The following is a 23123-nucleotide window of genomic DNA, read 5'->3' as shown; positions in this document are numbered from 1 at the left end:
CTGAGAAATTTTGATATTGAGAAAGACATTTTAATTGTCATATATAAACTTTTTGATTGTCATATATATATATCTCACATATATTGAATCTGTCCTCACTTTTAATATTATAGCCTGGTTTAACTCCCTTTCTTACACATTTAGGGTTGATAAACGTAGCGAGTAAAATAATTAGTACGAGACAAACTCTCCCTGATTTATTTATAGCAGCTGCAAATAGAAAAACCTCCACTATTGTGGAAGACTTTTCCCATACTTTACATAGTTCCTTTAAGTTACTTCTGTCTGGTTGACGGTATAAAGTTCCTTTAGCAAAAAAGGCTAAGTACATGAAGACATTTATTCCCACTGCCATTGGTTTTTTAAATAGGATTTTTTCAACAATTGTGGATGTGTATTTATGTTTTGTTGTTGTATGTGAGCCTATGTCCAAAGACAATTTTCTAACCCCTGTGGGATAGACAATAAAGTTTATTGAATTAAATTTAATAGAATTTAAAGGCAGTGAAAAGGCAAGGCAAGGGAAACTTTATTTATAGAGCACAATTTTACACAACCGTAGTTGATCCAAAGTGCTTTACAATAAAATAAAAATATTTAAGAAAATAAAACTTGTATTAAAAATTTAAAAAAGGAAATATATATGTATAAATGTAATACTAAAATACAGATAAGAAATGGCATATATGCATCACTCAAAGGCAAGGGAGTAAACATAAGTCTTTAAATTAGATTTAAAAGCATCCAAGGATGGAGAAATCCTTATGTTCAGAGGGAGACAGTTCTTTAGAAAAGAACTTCATCACTATAAATGTGAAATTACTAAGTCTACACACAGGAGTCAGAGAAAATGCTTATTTAAGAAGAAAGTATCAAAAGGTATTTAGAGTTTTTTTACAAATAAATTCTTCATATAAATACTTTAGTAGCATGTAATGATGTCCAGAGGCCAAAGTATTTGCTGGTGGTAGACAGTATTTTAACTCACTTACCTGCTGAGTATTTTAATCACTTTACCTTAAGTGGTTCTAAACTTTGATAATTTTTTTTATTCTGTTGAAAACAAACAATTGCACAAATAAAACAAGTGATTCCGACGAATATTAGGAACAATCTGCATTTGATGTCCATAGAAACAAACAATACAATGGAAGTCAATGGCAGTTTTTTTCGTCTGCATTCTTTGGTATACATTTCATGTGTTTAGCAAGTGGAGTATGAGTGAACGATAATATTTATTCAGTTATTAATTTTCCTTCAGCTTGGTCTCTTGTTTATCAGGGGGTCGCCACAGGAGAATGAACCGCCGACTATTCCCGCATATGTTTTTCGCCAAGAATGCCCTTCCAGCCGCAACCCAGTACTGGGAAACACTCATACACACCCACTCAATTCTCCTATACTGTATGTTTTTTACCTGTACTGCACAGTGCTAACCACTGAGCCACCATGCTGCTCGTGAATGATAATAGAATAAAAATTTGTGGGTGACCTATCCCTTTAGGTACATTTTTTAAATGTCTGTACTTCGGTACTTTACTACATTTTAAAATAAAACATTTTTACATGTTGAATGGAGTGATTTGAGTGAAAATGGGAAGTCTGGATATACATGTGTACATATACGGTTTAATTAAGAATAAAGGATAATATGTACTACATTGCTTATTTGATTTCTGAATCGAGGACCTTTGCCGGCCATCCTCCCTCTCTATCTGCTTCCCATGCCATGTCTATGCTTTCAACTGTCTGTATAAATCTCTCAAATTACATTTTGTTTGACCCACAGATATATATACACAAGTTCCAGTTTACCAGTTGGGTCGTCTTTGCTTTTATGGAGGGCTTTCTCAAAGATGATGTTCAAGTTAACATCCGAATGGCCTGCAGTCCTGGAGAGCTCTGATTCTGCCCTGTGGGCTGGAAGTTCACAAAGCCAAAGGCTGGTCTTTGATGAACCTTCCTCATCGTTCTGCCCTTCCTATGCCCTCTAAAGATGCAAGGTAACCATAGCACATCAAAGAGAGGCTCCATACAGAGTCCACTTGATGCTGTTACCCCCCTAAAACACACACACACTCTCACCGCCCACCTCCCCTCTCTCTCTCACACACACACACACACACACACACACACACACACACACACACACACACACACACACACACACACACACACACACACACACACACTCTGCAACGCACAGACACACTTTACATTTGAAAAAGAAAAAATGAATCACCCATCCCATCTGTTTGGCTATCTACTAGTCTGCTTGCTCTCTCTCTCTCTGTCCCGGTGCTGTTAGGAAGTGGCTCGCCAGGTGACTTTCCCCATCTTTTGTGATGTGAAATGAAAGGGGAGGTTTGAATTTGCTGCTGCATAAGACCTTTGGGGCAACAGGTCAGCGTTTAAAGCATTGTATGATAGACGCCCTGTTTACTCCTGGTGTTAAAAAAGCTTTTTCGTTGATCCAGTTACAAGTGGGCGAAGCGTAATACTAATGTAAACAGAGTCTGAAATGTTTTGAGCTTGTCCACTTCCAGATGCACTTCATCAAATTGCTTTTGTGGTGTAGATGCTCATGTGGATGAATGAGTTCAGACAGCCACAAACAATCATTTACTCTCCACATATTGACTTAATTCTTAAACATTACAAGTATATCTTTGAAGCAGACTGCATTCAAACTGCCAGTAAGTTTGCATGTTTGAAGGTAAAAAGACAGATATGCAGTGTTTTGTAGCTATCAGAGCAGAAGCTGTTGCTCTCTGTATCATTTCTGTTGTCCTTTTCATATTCATACATTGTAAAAAACATTTGTATGGCTTTTTGAATACCAGAATAAAAAATAACTACTTTTTACTATATTAATACAATCTCTGAAAATCACTTAACTGATGTATAAACAAAATCATAAAATTCATGTTGGTCAAAAATTGACACCTAATATTATTTTGTTACAAATTGTTTTTTTTAAATGCATCCATCTACATTCTCTTCAGCTGTCAGCTGTCATGCATGTCAAAATGCTAAAACTATAAATGCTGTATTAAATAAATTATTTATTTTCACTGATGGGGTGGCATGGTGGCGCAGTGGGTAGCACTGTCACCTTACAGCAAGAAGTTTGCTGATTCGACTCCCAGCTGGGCCAGTTGGCATTTCTATGTGGAGTTTGCATGTTCTCTCTGTGTTCGTGTGGGTTCCCAGCAAACAATTTTGTGTTTAATAGACATCTAAATGTAGACAGCTTGGCTAAAAAATGGCTAAACTTGGGCTGTCAGTGAAAATCTAATAGACGTCTAAGAATAGCCCAAAACTAGACTAGTCATCAAATAAACAGATTAGACAGACTTTATATGTGTAGTCATTTATTTCTGTTTATTTGATGACTAGTCTAGTTTTGGCCTATTCTTAGATGTCTATTAGATTTTCAATGACAGACCAAATTTAGCCTTGTTTTAGCCAAGATGACTATGTTTAGACGTCTATTAGGCATCTTTTAAAAACAAAAAGTGCTTGCTGGGTTTCCTCTGGGTGCTCCGGTTTCCCCCAAAGACATACTTGATAGGTGAATTGAATAAAACTAAGTTGGTCGTAGTGTATGAAAGTGTGTGCGAATGAGTGTGTATGGGTGTTTCCCAGTACTAGGTTGTGGCTGGAAGGGCATTGGCTGCGTAAAACATAAACTGGAATAGTTGGCGGTTCATTCCCCTGTGGCGACCTCTGAAATTGAGACCAAGCTGAAGGAAAATGAATGAATTTTCACTTACATTACACAATTCGTACGAAACGTGATTGCACATTTTAATAATAATAATAACAACAATAATAGTAATAATACAAAACTAATTTATAAATTTTAAACCACAAAAGCCAATCCACTGCGTAAAACATATGCAAACATTCCACTGTGGCGACCTCTGATGAATAAAGGGACTAAAGCGAAAAGAAAATGAATGAATGAATGACAATGACTAGTATTTTCGTTTTGAAGCTGCACTGAAACTCCATTTTGGAAGTTTAAACAACTGAGCACCAGAGAAGTCCATTATAGTGAAAAACCTTGAAATGGTTTCCTCGAAAACCCTTAATTTCTTTTGACTGAAGAAAGAAATTAACATCAAGAAGGAGGTGAGTAAATTATCAGGGAATGTTTATCCCGGAAGTGAAATCTAATCCTTTAATATATCATGTGTAAACAAGGCTAGAAAGATAAATCTACCAGCACCCAAAGGTGTGTGGATATGCCGGGCCAGAGGTGAGTCTGAAAGTCTCTCATAAGCGCTCAGAAACCCAGCCTTCTCCCGGCAGGCCTGACCCTGCAGTCATTATCCCTCCAGGTAAATCACCTCGCAATCAGTGTGTCTGAAGCCCCCTGCTCTCCAGATGATTCCCCTGCTGATTGGCCTAACTGGACTCCTGTCTAAGGAACCATTACCCGGCATTGTTTTCTTTATGGCACACAGATTGAGCTGTTGTTAGCATTCGTGTGCAGGGTGGAGGCAGTGTGCGTGAGGCCGGGATGCGAGGATGTGCTCCCAGATCTCTCTCTCTCTCTCTCCCTCTCTCTCTCTCTCTCTCTCTCTGTGCTTGATAAGTGTAACAGGAAAAGCACAGGCTTTCATTCTAATGATTTTGAATGAGCTCTTGAAATGGCAAACTATGATTTCTTGAACAGGAAATTGCATGGCAAGTTAGTCGAGGTTAAGGCCAGGCTCATCAACGCTGCGACTGGAGAATGAAATGATCAAGATATGGTTGTTAGTGTGATTATTTGGCATTGACACTAGAAGAGGGCAGTTCTTTGATCATACCTACAAATTAGCTTATATGTATTTGAGTTCCAGTGGTGGTCAAGCGTTATTGTGTTGATATTCACAGAAATGGCCTTTAAATAAGTCAGCACTCTACATTCTAGATGCCTCAATGTTGGGAGCTTCTTCTATGTTGGTTGAAATTTGATCCAGGTTTTTCTGGTAGACTGACAACAGTATCAATCACGCAGTACATTGTGATGAGTTTCAGTAGTGGTTAAGACTTGTATTATTGTCATTTACCGCTTTAGACTTCAAACGGTTCAAGAACACAACATGACTCTCAAAAATGTCAAAGGCACTCTGGATGAATTTTGATCCAGGTATTCAGGATAGACTGACAACAGTATTGTTCAGAGCATTGAGCTTCTATTACACCTTTCAAAACAGTGTTTATGAGGTATTCTGTATTGCTGTAGATGTCAAGAGTGAGGGTATAATAACAGATATCAGTCCTTTCAAGGTCATTCTTGAGAAACAGTGGCTTTATTTATTTGTAATTCATTTAGTTCTTGCTGAATTAATAAAACAACATTCCCAATATCACAAGGTTGTAATTTGCACAGACCTTTTAGTTAGTGGCTGTCATTTTGTTTCAGTCACAGCTTCTTAAAATATTGGCAGAAAATTTTTGCTCAGAACATTTTAGTTCCAGCAACATAACATTCATAACCATGCGGTCTAGCAAAATTAATAGTAATAATGAATGTGTGTAATATATATTCATAATTGATGAAAAAACTAGAATGATTTTAGAAGGATAATGGGGCATTGAAGACTGGAACCTTGATAATGACAAATCAGATTTGAATCATTGGAATAAATTATACTTCAATATATATTAACTATATAAATAACAAGAAGTTATTTTGTGATTATTTTAAGTCAATAGATATATCTTCTTTGGATCATCTCTAATCACACCGAATAACATGATCATCATATTTTTAATTGTGCGCCAAATATGAAGACATTTTGAAATTCACAAATATTATTCAATGCATGTCTTCACCTTAATTCACCGAAAATTGTCTCTGCTAGTCTCAGAAGTGTGTACACTCACCAGCCACTTTATTAGGTACACCTTACTAGTACCAGGTTGGACCCCCTTTTGCCTTTAGAACCAAGTGGTGCTCACTGCAGAGCGTTGGGCAGAGCTGAGCTCCACCAAGGGGGAGCTTGAGCTCCAGCTCCTCCTTCCTTGCACTACTTCTACGAGTGATGTCACTGGGGGTTGGGGTTAGGGGTGGGGTGGGTGTACGCATTAAAACAGCTTATAGGAGGAGGAGCGAGAGCTCAAGCTCCCCCTCGCTGGAGCTCAAGTGGCTCTGCAGCAAGCAGTGTCTCTTTAGAACTGCCTTAGTACTTCATGGCATAGATTCAACAAGGTACTGGAAATATTCCTCAGAGATTTTGGTCCATATTGACATGATAGCATCACACATTGGCTGTAGTTTTTTTGGCTGCACGTCAATGATGTGAATCTCTCGTTTCACCACATCCAAAAGGTGCTCTATTGGATTGAGAACTGGTGGCTGTGGAGGTCATTTGAGTACAGTGAACTCATTACCATGTTCAAGAAACCAGTCTAAGATGATTTGCAGTATATGAAATGGTGCGTTATCCTGCTGGAAGTAGCCATCAGAAGATGGGTACACTGTGTTCATAAAGGGATGGACATGGTCAGCAACAATACTCAGGTAGGCTGTGGAGTTGACTCGATACTCAATTGGTACTAATGGGCCCAAAGTGTGCCAAGAAAATATCCCCCACCACCACCTCCAGCCTGAACTGCTGATACGAGGCAGAATGGATTCATGCTTTTATGTTGTTGACACCAAATTCTGACCCTACCATCCAAATGTTGCAGCAGAAATTGAGACCAGACAACGGTTTTCCAATCTTCTGTTGTCCAATTTTGGTGAGTTGTGCGAATTGTAGCCTCAGTTTTTTGTTCTTAGCTGGTGTGAGTGGCACCCAGTGTGGTCTTCTGCTGCTGTAACCCATCCGCTTCAAGGTTTTTGACGTGTTGTGCATTCAGAGGTGCTCTTCTGCATACCTCGGTTGTGACGAGTGGTTATTTGAGTTACTGTTGCCTTTCTATCAGCTCAAACCAGTCTGGCCATTCTCCTCTGACCTCTGGCATGAACAAGGCATTTGCGCCCACAGAACTGCCGCTCACTGGATATTTTCTCTTTTTTGGACCATTCTCTGTAAACCCTAGAGATGGTTGTGTGTGAAAATTTCAGTAGATCAGCAGTTTCTGAAATAGATCAGCCCGTCTGACACCAACAACCATGCCACGTTCAAAGGGACTTAAATCGCCTTTCTTCCCCATTCTGATGCTTGGTTTGAACTGCAGCAGATTGTTTAGACCATGTCTCCATGCCTAAATGTGTTGTGATTGGCTGATTGCGTTAACGAGAAGTTGGACAGGTGTACTTATTAAAGTGATTTAAATAGATAGATCCTTATTTTATGGTTTTCGACTATTTTTTGGAAATTCTGTGCTTTATATTATGGTTTGATTATAGTAAATTTAAGAATTACTTATAAAACACTTTTTAAAAACAGCAAGTGTTTATCAAAGTGCTGTATATACATTAAAAAAATAAAGTCTATATCAAACCTGCATTTTTATCATCATACATATATCAGCAAAAAATCAGTTTACACTTATAGTCCCAATGTTTATAACATAAAATAATAGTTCTTAAGAGTATTCAAAGTTTATCTTATTTATATATCTATATACATTTCAAAACCGCCTTCTTCAACATGCTTTCACATTCACAGTCAACTCTTAAAACCGAGTCTTATAATTATGCTGAAATGTAATTATCCGCATATTTCTCGAAAGTATATACGCCACAGGACAGGGTGTTTCCACAAAAGGAAAGAAAAAACGCAAAGAAATGCTTCAAAGAAAAAGGGGCCACAGATTATTATTAGGATTATATTTACAATATGAATCTTTGTAGCTCTTTCATCTCTAACATGGCCATGAAAGTGAGTGTTAGGGCCTGCGTGCTTGTGTGTGTGGTTTTATGTGTGTGTTTGTATGTTTGGCGTGGGGGGCCGGGGGCATTAGCCTGGCTCTGTGAAAGGGAGTGTGTGTTTTAGGAGGGGGGGGCCGAAACCTGAGGCCACTGTGGAGACAAAGGAGATCCACGTGAGACTCAGGCACATGCAGGCTAGGCTTACCTGCTCACCTGCTCTGCCTCCTCCATGAACTTTTGGCCCTGAGAGCACAACCTGCAGCCTCTTGCCAGTGCAGGCCACACCCCGTCTCCCTCACTTCCTCTAGCCCCCTCCGTTCCTCCTGTCCTATCTCTTTTCTGAACCCCCCATTCTGTAGCTCCGTTCACCCTTTCGTTTCCCATCCCCAGGCTTCTCTCTCTGTCCACTTCCCTCAGGGTTGTTCCTCCTCAGAGTCACTGAACCTCACACTCTCTCTCTCTCTCTCTCTCTTTCATAATCTGCAGTTCCCCAGCGCTCCACCATCCAGAACTGCTGTGTTCACCCCGCACTGGACAAACCTGACTTTCAAGTCTTGTTCGTGGGCAATATCAACTGTAAATGCGCTCAAGAGAGAGAGATGAAGAGGTCACGCTGGATTTGGGCTCTTGGGTGGGGCTAAAATGCCACACAGCTGAGCAAACCTGGGCCACCACAACAACATCTTGTGTTTTCTTTTTTTAATCCGCACTTTCTCTCGGCTGTCTGTTTGAGGAAGGAGTAGGAGGAGGAATGCACCACAGCCATTATGGGAAGATAATAGAGGCTGAACGCTGATGGTTTTGGGCTTTTGTTAGTTTTCACCTAGAGTACATGAAGCGGGGAGCAGACAGCACAAACACGGAGGTTCTGCATCTGCTGCACATGAAAGGCCAGTGTTGGGCTGATGTAAACACGCCATTATTGAAAGGCCCGATTGACATCAGTCTGCTTTGAAATACTGTATTGGGAGTCTGGGAGTTTAGGAAGTTTAGGATCAGCAGTCTTTTATGAGAGGATTATTGTTTTATTAGATTCATTTATTTCTGTCTTTCTATCCAAAGAGAGGAGAGGATTCTGAAAATTATAAAGATCAAATAGCAACAATATATATCTATCTATCAACAGTTGAAGTCAGAATTATGAGCACCCCTTTGATTTTTGTTTTCTTTTTTAGATATTTCCCAAATTATGTTTAACAGATAAACGAAATTTTCACAGTATTTCCGGTAATATTTTTTCTTCTGGAGAAAGTCTTATTTGTTTTATTTTGGCTAGAATAAAAGCAGTTTTTAATCTTTTTAAAAACAATTTAAGGTCAAAATTATTAGCCCCTTTAAGCTATATATTTTTTTGTTCTACAGAACAAACCATCATTACAATAACTTGCCTAATTACCCTAATCTGCCTAGTTACCCTAATTAAGCCTTTAAATGTCACTTTAAGCTGTATAGAAGTGTCTTAAAATATCCAGTAAAATCTTATGTACTGTCACCATGGCAAAGATAAAATAAATCAGTTAAAAGAGATGAGTTATTAAAACTATTATGTTTAGAAATGTGTTGAAAAATAATCTTCTTTCTGTTAAACAGAAATTTGGGAAAAAAAACGGGGTCTAATAATTCAGGGGGGCTAATAATTCTGACTCCAACTCTATCTATCTATGTATCTATGTATCTATGTATGTATGTATCTATCTATCTATCTATCTATCTATCTATCTATCTATCTATCTATCTATCTATCTATCTATCTATCTATCTATCTATCTATCTGTCTGTCTGTCTGTCTGTCTGTCTGTCTGTCTGTCTGTCTGTCTGTCTGTCTGTCTGTCTGTCTGTCTGTCTATTTTTTTATGTTACAGCCTTATTCCAAAATGGATTAAATTATTTCTTCAAAATTTCACATACAATATTCTATAGGATTTAGGTCTGGGCTCTGGCTGGGTCACTCAAGGACATTCTCCGAGTTGTTGTGAAGCCACTCCATTGATATTTTGGCCGTTTGCTTTGGGTCATTGTCCTGCTGGAAGATGAACCGTCGCCCCAGTCTGAGGTCAAGAGCACTCTGAAGCAGGTTCTCATTCAGGATGTTTCTATACATTGCTGCATTCATCTTTCCCTCTATCCTGACTAGTCTTCCAGTTCCTGCTGCTGAAAAACATCCCCACAGCATGATGCTGCCTCCACTATCCTTCACTGTAGAGATGGTATTGTCCTGGTGGTGAGCAGTGCCTGGTTTTCTGCAAATGTAATGCCTGGCATTCACTCCAAAGAGTTCAATTTTAGTCTAATCAGATCAGAGAATTTAGTTTTTTATGGTTGAAGAGTTCTTCAGATGGCTTTTGGCAATTTTCAAGTGGAGAGTGGCTTCCGTCTGGCCACTCTACCGTACAGGTCTGATTGGTGGATTACTGCACAGATGGTTGTCCTTCTGTAATGTTCAGGTTATTAATCACCCTGACTAAGGCCCTTCTCCCCCAATCATTCAGTTAAGATGGCTGGCCAGCTCTAGTAAGAGTCATGGTAGTTCCAAACATCTTCCACTTACAGATTATGTAGGCCACTGTGTTCATTGGAACATTCAGAGCAGTTGAAATTTCTCTGTAACCTTCCCCAGCCTTGTGCCTTTAGACAATCCTGTCTTAGAGATCTACAGACAATTCCTTTGTCTTCATGCTTGGTTTGTGCTTTGACGTCTCCGTCAACCCTGGGACCTTATATAGACAGTTGTATGCCTTTTCAAATCATGTCCAATCAACTGAATTTACCACAGAGGAACTCCAATTAAGCTGCTGAAACATCTCAAGAATGATCAGTGGAAACAGAATGTACCAGAGCTCAATTTAGAGTTTCACGGCAAAGGCTGTGAATACTTATGTACATGTAATTTTTCAGGTTTTTTATTTTGAATAAATTTGCAACAATTCTTTTTTCACGTTGTCATTATGGGGTATTGTGTGTAGCATTTTGAGGAAATAAATTAATTTAATCATATCTATCTATCTATCTATCTATCTATCTATCTATCTATCTATCTATCTATCTATCTATCTATCTATCTATCTATCTATCTATCTATCTATCTATCTATCTTTATCTTCGTTCATCTATCTACAAGAAAGCTAATGTATATAATGTATATTACAGTGCCTATTACATATACACCATTAAGCCAAAAATGGGAACAAGGTCTGAGTCACACCTTACGATACAACTAAATACTCTAGAGAAAGTTAACTCATGTTTGTTTTTGTTTTTTTTACTGTTCACTCATAGTAATTTACTCAACAAAATAAACAAACTACAAGCAGAAAGGTTTCCTCAAAATGCAGTTCATGTTTACATGCTCAGAGGCCCAGAACTCTCTTGATGGGTGTGGGTCATTTCCTGATCTCAGTGCAGGTGGAGGCCTGACAGGCGTGCCAGTCCTGCTGCCAACTGTCCTCCGCCTCAGCCTGCAGACACGGCTTAATACTGAAAAACACACACTTGTACATGCACACATATTTCTGCCTCATCTTTAAAATTACTCAGTCATGCACCCGTGCCACACACACAAATATTCACCCTCCTACACAGGCTCCTGAAAGCATGTTGTTATTGCCAGCTTGTCAATCACATGTCAGTTTCCTCCCATGATTCCCAGGCTGTCACACATACTGTTTGTGCGCACTACTAGGGAAATCAGACAAGAATGTAGTTACCCAAACCTAATACGTACTGTTGAGGAACTATTTATAAACTGTTACTATCTCATTCTTACGTGCTCACAGATATACACACAGTAATACACACCCATCTCCATTACACAAATCACCATAATAATCAGCACCCCCCCCACCCTGGTTATGTATGAAATATGAAAGCGAGTTTACATGTTCTTGTCAGAATACTGATTTTAGGTGTCAGTCTATCAACACAGCTTACCTTACGCCCTCACACATACGTCACAGGCTGTAATGAGCAGTGCGTGAGGAGCTGCATGTTGTAATTGCATGTTACATACCTGTTCAGGGTGTTCTCATACACAAGAAGAGTGTAGGGGGAACTATACTGACTGCTGTTCCTTGTGTTTTATTAAGGGTATGTTTACCATATATTAAGTATTATTGGGATAGTGGAAATAAAATAAGAGTATATTTTTTGGTCACATTTTATTTTTAGGGACAGTTCTTACTATTTAAATATCATTAACTAAGACCTTTTGCTTAATAAAGTACTCATTTGTTGATTATCATTAGTATTTTTAAGGTGGTAGGTGGTTTAGGTATTGGGTAGGAATAGGGATGTAGAATAAGATCAAGTAATAATAATCAGCCAATATCTTAATTATAAGCAGGTAATAAGCTAGTAGTTACCAGTGAGAATTAGTACTTTATGTGTTAGGCCAAAATTCACAATGTTTATTTTGCTAGCACTATTCTTTAGGTGAACAAATAATCCATGCTAGCTGATCAACTGAAAAAAATGTCTTGATAATCTTCAATCAAAGTCTGACCATTTGCTTCCATGTTTGCACACACACACACACACACACACACACATATATATATATATATATATATATATATATATATATATATATACACACTAGATATCGCATACAGACCCTGAGCATGTGTCAATACCTCTGCCATATTTGTACAGGACAAATGTGAAATTGAAAAGACAAGAGTATTTCATAGGTAAGATTACAAACTTTTGTGCTAAAGTAATGTTATTGATGATAATACAGTCACTTACTGCATTGACCATAAGGAAAAGTAGCACTATCTCGCACTAAATTCTAGGCTTATGCTAGTTTTGTTGAATAAAATCAGCAAACAATGTAAATGAAATATGACAACAAGACGCTGATGCCAGAAACTTGTCTTATTGTTGTGAAGTAATGGCTAGCTTTTGAAGGAACTTAGAAGGTTGCCTGATAACATAACAGTGTCTGCGCCTCAAGGTGCATACTGTCCACCATAAATGATTGAATATTATAAATGTTATACCATTTCGATCAGAAAGGTGGATATGCACATTGGGATGCAGGAGGAGAGGGGGTGTTTCAGGACACGGATCAGATCAAATTTAATAATGTGGTGATGAATAATTATAATTTTCGTTATAAACAAATATTTGCATACTGACCACCAGGAAAACATAAATAAATGCATATATGTCCATATATCTTGGGCTCCGTATAGCCAGTCCTCCACTGCACCTTGGCCCCACATTCATCTCAAAGGAGTGCTACCCTGTACTAAAACGGCGGCTCTATTGACACATTCCTTCCAATAGACAACAACAGCGTAGGCAACATTAAATGTAAATATCTTTGCCATGTTTGGATTGATGTCCTTCTCTGTTGAAATCAGTTGATGTGAAAAAAGCCTCACCCCCAGTCTATATTACATTTCAGTTGGAAGTACAACATATTGAAATAAAAGCTTCAGCAACTTACTTGTGCAGACTTTATAGTGTTGGTATATGTTATTATGCAAATAATATAATCTTCATTGCTCAAAATTTGAAGGAGATATATTAGCAACTTTACCATCTTATTAACAATGTTGGAGAGCGTTACTTTTGAAAGTATGTATTACTTACTTTTGAAAATATTGCATTGCAATATTGAGTTACTCCCCAAAAAAGTAAACAGTTGTGTTACTTTTTATGAAAGTAATGCACTACATTACTTTTGTGTTACTTTAATGCACTACATTACTTTTGTGTTACTTTAATGCACTAGATTACTTTTGTGTTACTTTAATGCACTACATTACTTTTGTGTTACTTTAATGCTCTACATTACTTTTGTGTTACTTTAATGCACTAGATTACTTTTGTGTTACTTTAATGCACTAGATTACTTTTGTGTTACTTTAATGCACTACATTTCTTTTGTGTTACTTTAATGCACTAGATTACTTTTGTGTTACTTTAATGCACTACATTACTTTTGTGTTACTTTAATGCACTACATTACTTTTGTGTTACTTTAATGCACTAGATTACTTTTGTGTTACTTTAATGCACTACATTACTTTTGTGTTACTTTGTTGCACTACATTACTTTTGTGTTACTTTGTTGCACTACATTACTTTTGTGTTACTTTGTGTTATTCAAAATAATGGGAATACTTCCATCGCAGAAATGTAAAGCTTTGGCATGCAATATTCTTTTCTGTCTTTTCTCGCAGGCAGCGCGTTCTCTTATTGAGTGTTGGATTAAAAGTGACTACGTTAATTTTAATTCAGCATTTTATTTTTAAAAGCTAAATAATTCCTCTAAAAAGTAACTCTCATTACATTTTTTTAAAAATCCTCAAATATATATTTTTTACTTTAAGAAGTAATGCGTTACTTTACAATAATAATTAATAATAATTAATTAAATAATATTATTACATTACTAATAAATGCGTTACTCCCAAGACTGGCTATTAGAGTGGTGTAACTTCATATTGTGGAAAATAGTGATCACACTGCTCTGCTTTGGTGTGATCCTGATCTCTTTTTCAGTCTCATCCACAGTGGGTTGCTCAACTATAACTTTGTCACAAAGAATTTTCTGGAGATTTTCAATCAGGTTTATTTCAGGACTCTGGGCTGCCATTTCATTTTTACAATGTTTTCAGCTTCAAGGGAAAGCTTTACCCATTTTGTTATGTGAAGGGGCTCATATTAAAATTGCTGGCTTATTGAGCCCAGATTGATGGGGAATAACCATATTGCTGAATAATCCTCTGATTTACATTAACATTCATTCTGCCATGTACTGTAACTGTAAAAGAAGCCAAACTCCTGCTGTAGAAAACATCCATCAAACCATGACATTTTACCTCCACCTTCCACAGACTTCACACATTTTGGGTTCAGTCTTTCTTCAGTTTTACAATGAACATATTGTCTCCAATCAGACTCTCAATTACAAACCTGTTTTTAAAAAATGTGAACACAACATGCTCCTCGACAAAAGTCTTTTCACGCTTTATGCTAATTAAGGTTTAGTCGCTGCAGAGCTTTCAGTCATTTTCTCTTAAACATCCAGACTCTGTATGCTGAGATCCAGATCCTTTCACCCTGTTTAGCTCTGAACAGTTGAGCAGTTCCAGCTTCAGCTTTGAACAAATTGCCCATTGATTCTCTGCATTATCCCGTGTTGTCTATTTTTCTTTTTCCAAAATGTTATTTGTATACTGTGCTTTACAATATATGTAACTCTCATGACATGTGCTAAACTGCTACTTTACTCTTATTAAGACTGCAATGTGACCTCCATACTTAAAAGAACATATCCAGAAAAAAAGTAATTTAGTGACAGTTCCCAACCAATCTGACAAAGCTCAAAGAGAAGAATGGTAGAAAAACAAAATGCAGATGTGCAAAGATTATCACATCAAACCCAGCAGACCTGAGACTGCCAAAGGTAGTTGTTGCCAAAGGTTCATCTCAGTACTCAGGTTTTCGTCTTTAGTAATTTTGCTAAGTTTTGCTTTGTCTTTATGGGGTGTGGAATATAGAGCAAAGTTTTTAGTAAGTAAACAAATTGGTGATGCAAAGGTGTCAGTAAATGCATTTATAATGATATTTTATATAATATGTTAAACTTTATATTTATCCAATAATCTTGATTTAACATTTGACAATTTAACATAAACCTGAGAGTTAGCATATGCAGCTTGAACATTGATAATCAGAACCATTATTTATAATTGAACAAATTCATATTTTTACTCTCAAAAGAATTCATACATGCTTTAAAAACATTAAGTATATTTAAATTTTTATTTTATTTTTTTAGTATATTTTATGATTATAAGAATAGACATTACTACTAAAATAATAATAAAAATAAAAATAATAATTTATAATAACACAATGCTATCAATAAAATTGATGATGATAATAGTAAAGAAAATGCTTCATTAAAAGCTTCTTGTTAATTGTATTTGTCATAAATTTCTTGTTTTTACTCAAAATCACCAAATTTTTTCATTATTATGTGATTTTTTTAAAACTAAAATATAAATTTAGAATAGACTCATTTGGACATTTATACAAACATAATTAAGAAAGGCGACACGGTGGCTCAGTGGTTAGCACTGTCACCTCACAGCAAGAAGTCGCTTGTTTGAGTCCCGGCTGGGTCAGTTGGCGTTTCTGTGTGGAGTTTGCATGTTCTCCTTGTGTTCGTGTGTGTTTCCTCTGGGTGCTCCGGTTTCCCCCACAGTCCAAAAACATGCGGTATAGGTGAATTGGGTAGGCTAAATTGGCCGTGGTATATGTGTGTGAATGAGTGTGTATGGCTGTTTCCCAGTACTGTGTTGCAGCTGGAAGGGCATCCACTGTGTAAAACATATGCTAGATAAGTTGGCGGTTCATTTCACTGTGGCGACCACTGATGAATAAAGGGACTAAGCTGAAAAGAAAATTAATGAATGAATGATTAAGAATAAAAGTATTATATTGTGAAATTAGAGTGTGTGGGTGTTTCCATGCACTGATGTTTATACTGTCATCAGGTAGAGCATCCACTGTACTAAACATATGTCAAAGTAATTGCCGCTTCATTCCACTGTGGTGACCCCTGATAAATCAGGGAATAAGCCAAAGGAAAGGGAGTAATATTAATTTATTGGAAAATAATAGTTAAAAAAATCTAATCAGCTTTATTTCCCAGTGCTGAGTTGCAGCTGGAAGGGCATCTGCTGTGTAAAACATATGCTGGAATAGTTGGCAGTTCATTCCGCTGTGGCGACCCCTGAATAATCAGAGACTAAGCTGAAGGAAATCGAACGAATGAATGAAGAATAAACTTTAAATTGCAACTGTTATCACTGTAAAACCCAAAAAGTTAAGGTAACTCAAACCACTTGAAGAAACCGATTGCAACAAACTATTTAAGTTCAAAAACTAATCCTAATGAGTACTGTGAACTTAATTCATTTGAGTAAACGGAGCAGATTAAGCACAGTAAAACCTGATAAATGAAGAGAACTCAAACCAACTGAGTTATGTAAAACCCAATAAGTTAAGGCAACTCAAATCGTTTGAGGAAACTGATTGCTCCAAACCATTTGAGCTAAAAAACTAATCTATATGAGTACTGTGAGCTTACTCTATTTAAGTTGAAGTAATGAAGTATTTAAATAACTGTTTACCTTTAACACTGAGTTCAAAACTCTTTTCAAATGAGTAGAATTAACTTTGTCAATTTTGAGTGAACTACACTCATGTCATTTGATAAACTTGACTGTTGGGTTTTACAGTGTAGAAATGTATACTAAAACAAGACAATTAATATAATACTTTACAATAAAATAGTTTTCATTATCATTAAAAATAATAACATTTGTCACAGAACAACAGTAAAAACAACAATACTAACAAAAGTTCACATATTGATACTTGTACTTCAATTTTATAAACACACACACACACACACACACACACACACACACACACACACACACACACGCACACACACACACACACACACATCCCTATTTCTATATTCAGAAAGTAAATATTTTCAACACAAGATATGGTGATTCATGAACATCTGTGCTTTAGTACTGGACACCCAACCTTAGTCAGTTTTAAATTTGTTTGCGTTTGCCTTAAAACTAATTTCTGGATAAAACAGCAGCACGTACCAGCCTGCAGTTGTATGTGTTTGTTTTGGTGTGCGCAGCTGCGGTACCAACAAAGTCATGTCTATAAGCAATAACATTTGATTCCATGGGTGGGTAAAAGCATGTGTGCGTCTATCAGTATTTTTGCCTGAGCCTGCATTAGTGTGCGTGTGCGAGTGTGTGTGTGTGTATCAGTATTTTTGCCTGAGCATGCATCAGTTTGTGTGTGTGTATTTAGTGGCCTCTGGGTCTTCCTGTGAGTCACTGGCATGAGGTAAACCCCAGTAAAGCTGTTCTAGTCCTCTGTAATTCCTCATTAGCTCTCGGCAGGTTCTCTCAGGGGGATTTGGGCTGGTTTGTGGAGCAGCGCAGGGCCTCTCTGTGGGATGCCGCTGTGGGCCAGGTGTGTGTCCGGCGGCAGGTGCTTGTGTGAGGAGGGAGATGGGCTTAAACGAGGGCGTTTGGGTGGGTCGACACAGCGGTGCATTAACTAGATCAGAGTTTGGGATGTTCTGCTCCGTCTGTATTGTGTTGTAGCTGTTTAAACACTGCTCTGAGCTGCTGGCAGGTCGTTAAGGCGAGACTCTGCAGGGGATTAGGCTGAAAGTTTGGACTAATAGTTGTCATTATAATTCATCAGTTGATTTATTTTATTTGGAATTAAAAGCTTTTTTTAATGTTATTTTTAAGTATGCAAATGAGGCGTTTTCGTGATTTGCACAAATCTGATTTCAGTTTGGGTTTTTTTTTCTGAGGAGATTTTGAGTGTCTATTTTTTTATATCAGTCCATCACTCAGAAAATAGTGTGAACAGAATTTAATTCTCACTACTTTTTTTGTAGAATAATGTGGTAATCAGGCAAATTATGTCTGAAAAACTTTCAGCATGTGAATATAATGCAAGATAATGCTCATAATACAATAATTTGATCTTAAATCACTTAGCTTTTCAAAAAACTATCCATATAAGCAATGTTGGGTAAGTTACTTTAAAAAGTGATTATTAATTATTATTAAAATTGTATTTAAATTACAATTTTAATTCGTCTTAAAAGTAACTTAATTACTCAATAAGTAATTTAATTAACTCATTACTACTGAATATCAAAATAAAAAATGTATACAATAAAAACATAACTCTTAATTTATCATTTTCATTTTAATTTGAGTCAAAGCAGGACCTATTAGTTTTGTTTTGTACATTTCATATCGGATACATAACATATTGACACATTTCTTTCTCGTTTCTTTAACTCTTACACCTAAAAAAAATCTATTTGAAAAATTGGGTAACAATGCAAAATATCTGAATAACAAATAATACACACAATTACTTTGCAAGTAAGAAAGGGGTGGTTCTTTTTTTAAAATGCGGACCTTTTTGCAGATTATGAGATTTAAATGCTGCATTATGGTGACATTTTAAGCACTATTTTTAGCTGGATTAGCTTGTCAGACCACACATTTTAATGTACCAAAATATTTCTTCAAGATTTAGAATAAAGATATAAATAAATACTTTTTAATATACAGATTTATGACATCATATATCATTAGAAAAAACAGTAATCTGTTAAATTTTTTAATTTAAAAAATGCAGCGTATTGTCATTTATTAGGCAAATAACAAACTGGCCAGCACATTCAACTTTCCTCAGTCAAAATTTGGCTATTTCTAAAATAAAAAAAGCTGCAACCATCACTGGGAAGCACCCATACACTCCCAACTACACAAACACTGTAGACAATTTTGCTTACCCAATTCACCTATAGTGCATGTCTTTGGACTGTGGGGGAAACCGGAGCACCCGGAGGAAACCCACACGAACACAGAGAGAACATCCAAACTCCACACAAAAATGCCAACTGGCCCAGCCGAGGCTCGAACCAGCGACCTTCTTGCTGTGAGGCGACAGAGCTACCCACTGTACCATCGCCCCCCTAATCCCCCCACCCCCCAAATTGCATCATTAAAAATTATGTTTAAATTACCTTTCTAATAAGGATTAAAAGTAAATTATACACAATAAGTAATTTAATTACTTAAATCAGTACTAACAAATATCAAAATAAAAATAGACTTAATAAATATGTAACTCTTAATTTGTACTTTTCATTTTAATACTAATAATCGAGTTTTTTGTATTTTGTGCATTTTACATCGCATACAATCGCATACAAATTGACATATTTCTTATTCGTTTCATTGACTAGATTTACATGGACATCAGTAATTTAATTGAGTATGTTTACATGGACACCAATACTCCCATTTTAATAGGATTAAGACAATACCGTTTAAGAGTCAACCATGTGAACAGCGATTTTTACTCAACTTAATCCATCTAAAGTCGATCTATGTGCTATAACATGAAAAACTGGATGATGAAAGTAACATTCAAAAAGCATGTAAACACTCATGTACTCATGTAAACACCTTAATCAAATTATTGTTTTATTCAGATTAAGGGAAATGAATAGATGACTGGTGTTCGTGTAAATATAGTCATTGTCTCTTAAGCATGTGCAATTTTTGGACAAATGTAAACTAGTTGAAAAATATCTTATATATATATTTCTTTTATATCTTATACCTTATATTTTCATTAACTCATTAACTAAATTATGTATTTATTAAGTTATCTTGATGAATGTAACTTTCTTTGGTTAACAAATTGAATCATTCTGCAAAGTATATTTGTATAATAAAAAAACAATTATTCATCTTTGAATTGATTTATATAGAACTGTTGAATTCATATACAGTGTCCATGAATAACTGTAAGTAAACTACCTAAAAGGAAGATTAATCCCTTACATTTCTTTTTTTCATGTGGAAAAGTAATTTAATTACTGTAACTAGTTATTAACACTTTATATAGTATGTAAATATAATTTGCATCATTGTAATTTGCTCATTTGGTTTTCAATGTGATCAATAATGAATAATTCTTTTGAAATAGCCCTTAAATAAACCATATTTTTCTTCTGAAAGCATTCTTGTAATGAATATGATTGAAATCGTTCCTAAAATGTTGTTTTAATGTTCAGTCAGAGAAATGTGTGACCTGCAGTGATTTGAACAGGTGTTGACGATGCCCCTTCTCTTGCTGCATCTCTCCTTTAAATCCATTAAGATCATCAAAACATGGTGAGAGGAGCCGTATTTGTACGTTCAGTGATGGTTTGATGTTATTGTGTTTGTGTAGTGTGTAAAGGGTTTGTGTTTCTGTTTGCTTAAGTCAGGGGGATCATCAGTCTGTCTGCGGGACGAGCTGCATCCTGCCCAGCAAACCAGCTCACACTCACACACTCTCTAAACAGGTACAGAAACGCTTGTTTTTCAACTGGAATTGACACTTTTAGATTTAGACCAAAATATTCTTTTAGACTAAAGTGAACTCTCTCACATTTATTTTAGGTTTAGTTTTTTTTAACCTCACTAATGTTTCATAGATATATGCTTAAAAATAATCATATTTATATCACACGGAGAAAAAACATTTTAAAATATACTCAATTAGCACACCATTTTAATTATTGCACAATAATATAATTTTACTGTTTTTTGATTCAATCATATCAAAATACTATAAAATAAAATTGAAAATAACAGTTAATGTTACTATTTAAAAAAAGACTAAAACAGATTTCAATGAAACAGATTTATTTGAATCAGAAATAGGTTGTAATATTATAAATGCCTTTACTGTTAAAGAGTATGAGAGATTTCTTTTAATTATTACAAATCTTTGACCAATAATGTATATTTTTTTCTCATAGACATCTGCTCAACAGGTACCTAACTGTTCATTTCTGAATTTCTGAACATGAAACTACTCGTCTAGACATTGCCCTTTAGACAAAAGCATCTTCTGTTATTTTTATAATTATATGGTAGTTTTAACCCTGACCTAAAATAATACCTATTTATTTTGTTATTTGTTGTTGTGATGTTTATACATCACAAAATATTTTTAAAACACTTTTACAACTTAACGATAATAGTTCATTTTACACTTAATATTGCTTTAGAAAATAAAGTGACAAATAAATGTGGAAAAAGTAGAGAGAAAAAAATCTATACATTTTAGGGATTTACTCTGGATTTAGTAGGTACAGTTGAAGTCAGAATTATTAGCCCCCTTTTATTTTTTTTTATTTTTCAAATATTTCAAATATTATATGATGTTTAACCGAGCAAGGAAATTTTCACAGTATGTCTGATAATATCTTTTTTCTTATGGAGAAAGTCTTATTTGTTTTATTTAGGCTAGAATGAAAGCAGTTTTTATTTTTTTAATAAACAATTTAAGGTCAAAATTATTAGCCCCTTTAAGCTATATATTTTTCGATAGTCTACAAAACAAACCATCGTTAAACAATGACCTGCCTAATTACCCTAACCTGCCTAGTTAAGCTAATTAACCTAGTTAAGCCTTTAAATGTCACTTTAAGCTGTATAGAAGTGTCTTTAAAAATATCTAGTGAAATATCTATCTATATATCTATCTATCTATCTATCTATCTATCTATCTATCTATCTATCTATCTATCTATCTATCTATCTATCTATCTATCTATCTATCTATCTATCTATCTATCTATCTATCTATCTATCTATCTATCTATCTATCTATCTATCTCCAGATTTCAAACAAATATATTGTGTGCATAACATTATTCATGATCAATATTTTTTGTTAGTTCATGTTAACCTCTGTAGTTATATAATATTAAAATGAAGCTTTAATGTAAAATTCTATAACATAATACATTAATGTAAATCATGTATAGAGAGTCATAAATTGGGCCAGACAGAATCTGCGTACATTTCTTGCTATTTCTACACAGAATTTTGTAAAAAATCTGTGGATTTATGCATAGTGATTTTGGGAGTATTATTTAATAATAAGAAAATTAATATAAAAAAACAATACCTTTTTAATTTTTATTCAATGTTAACAATGCAAATCCAATTATATCCACTTAATTAGTAAGCAAAGCAAGTCTCTCAAATAATTTATCTACTAAAAGACAGTAAATATTACTTTTTCAAACTGTATTGTAAATAAATCATTTGAACATTTTAATATTAGTCAATAATATTAACGACATTAACCTAAAAACTGAATCAATATACATTTACACGCATTTACACAAGTAAATAAATAGACTCAACACTGGGTTAAAAATCTGCAGATTTCTGCATGCGCAGATTCCCTGTGGGCCTAGCCATAAAGTATTATATAGTTACAATATATCTAAACTTAATTTAACACATATTAATATTGAACACATAAAACACTTCGCTGAGATTTAGCTTTGGGTATGTGTGGCATTTTTTAAACACATTTTGTTTTTTTTTCCACAAAAAAAAGAAGTTTAAAGTCAAATAGTAATTTGTCAGATTTCACTGGAACATCATTAGGACCCCGGTTAAAGACCCCTAACTAATTTTCCCATGTAAATGGTTAACATTAAATGTATAGTTTTTGTTTTTGAGTCTTTTTAGTGTACTGCAAGTAAAAAAATTAAAATAAAGCAGAAATCAGTTCTGCTCTCTTCAGCGCCAACCAGTGGAGATGAACAGAAAAACAGCTGGAGAGAGTTCAAACTGAGTTCCAGTAGCACCATAAACCTGCTTCTACATCTAGATTTAAGTAAATCCCAGACAGA

At 35.5% G+C, this 23123-nt stretch overlaps 1 long non-coding RNA gene across 1 annotated transcript in view; it reads left to right on the top strand.

The window, feature by feature from the left end:
* Positions 1 to 23123, top strand: part of LOC130240443 (uncharacterized) — a 95959-nt gene that overhangs the window by 59009 nt on the left and 13827 nt on the right. Inside the window, exons 10-11 of the long non-coding RNA XR_008838768.1 lie at positions 20496 to 20595; positions 20687 to 20768. This is a non-coding gene — a long non-coding RNA (uncharacterized LOC130240443). The remainder of the gene's footprint in view (positions 1 to 20495; positions 20596 to 20686; positions 20769 to 23123) is intronic.

Source organism: Danio aesculapii, chromosome 14, assembly GCF_903798145.1.
Source record: "Danio aesculapii chromosome 14, fDanAes4.1, whole genome shotgun sequence".
Lineage (NCBI taxonomy): Eukaryota > Metazoa > Chordata > Actinopteri > Cypriniformes > Danionidae > Danio > Danio aesculapii.
This window is presented reverse-complemented; position numbering and strand designations above follow the sequence as displayed.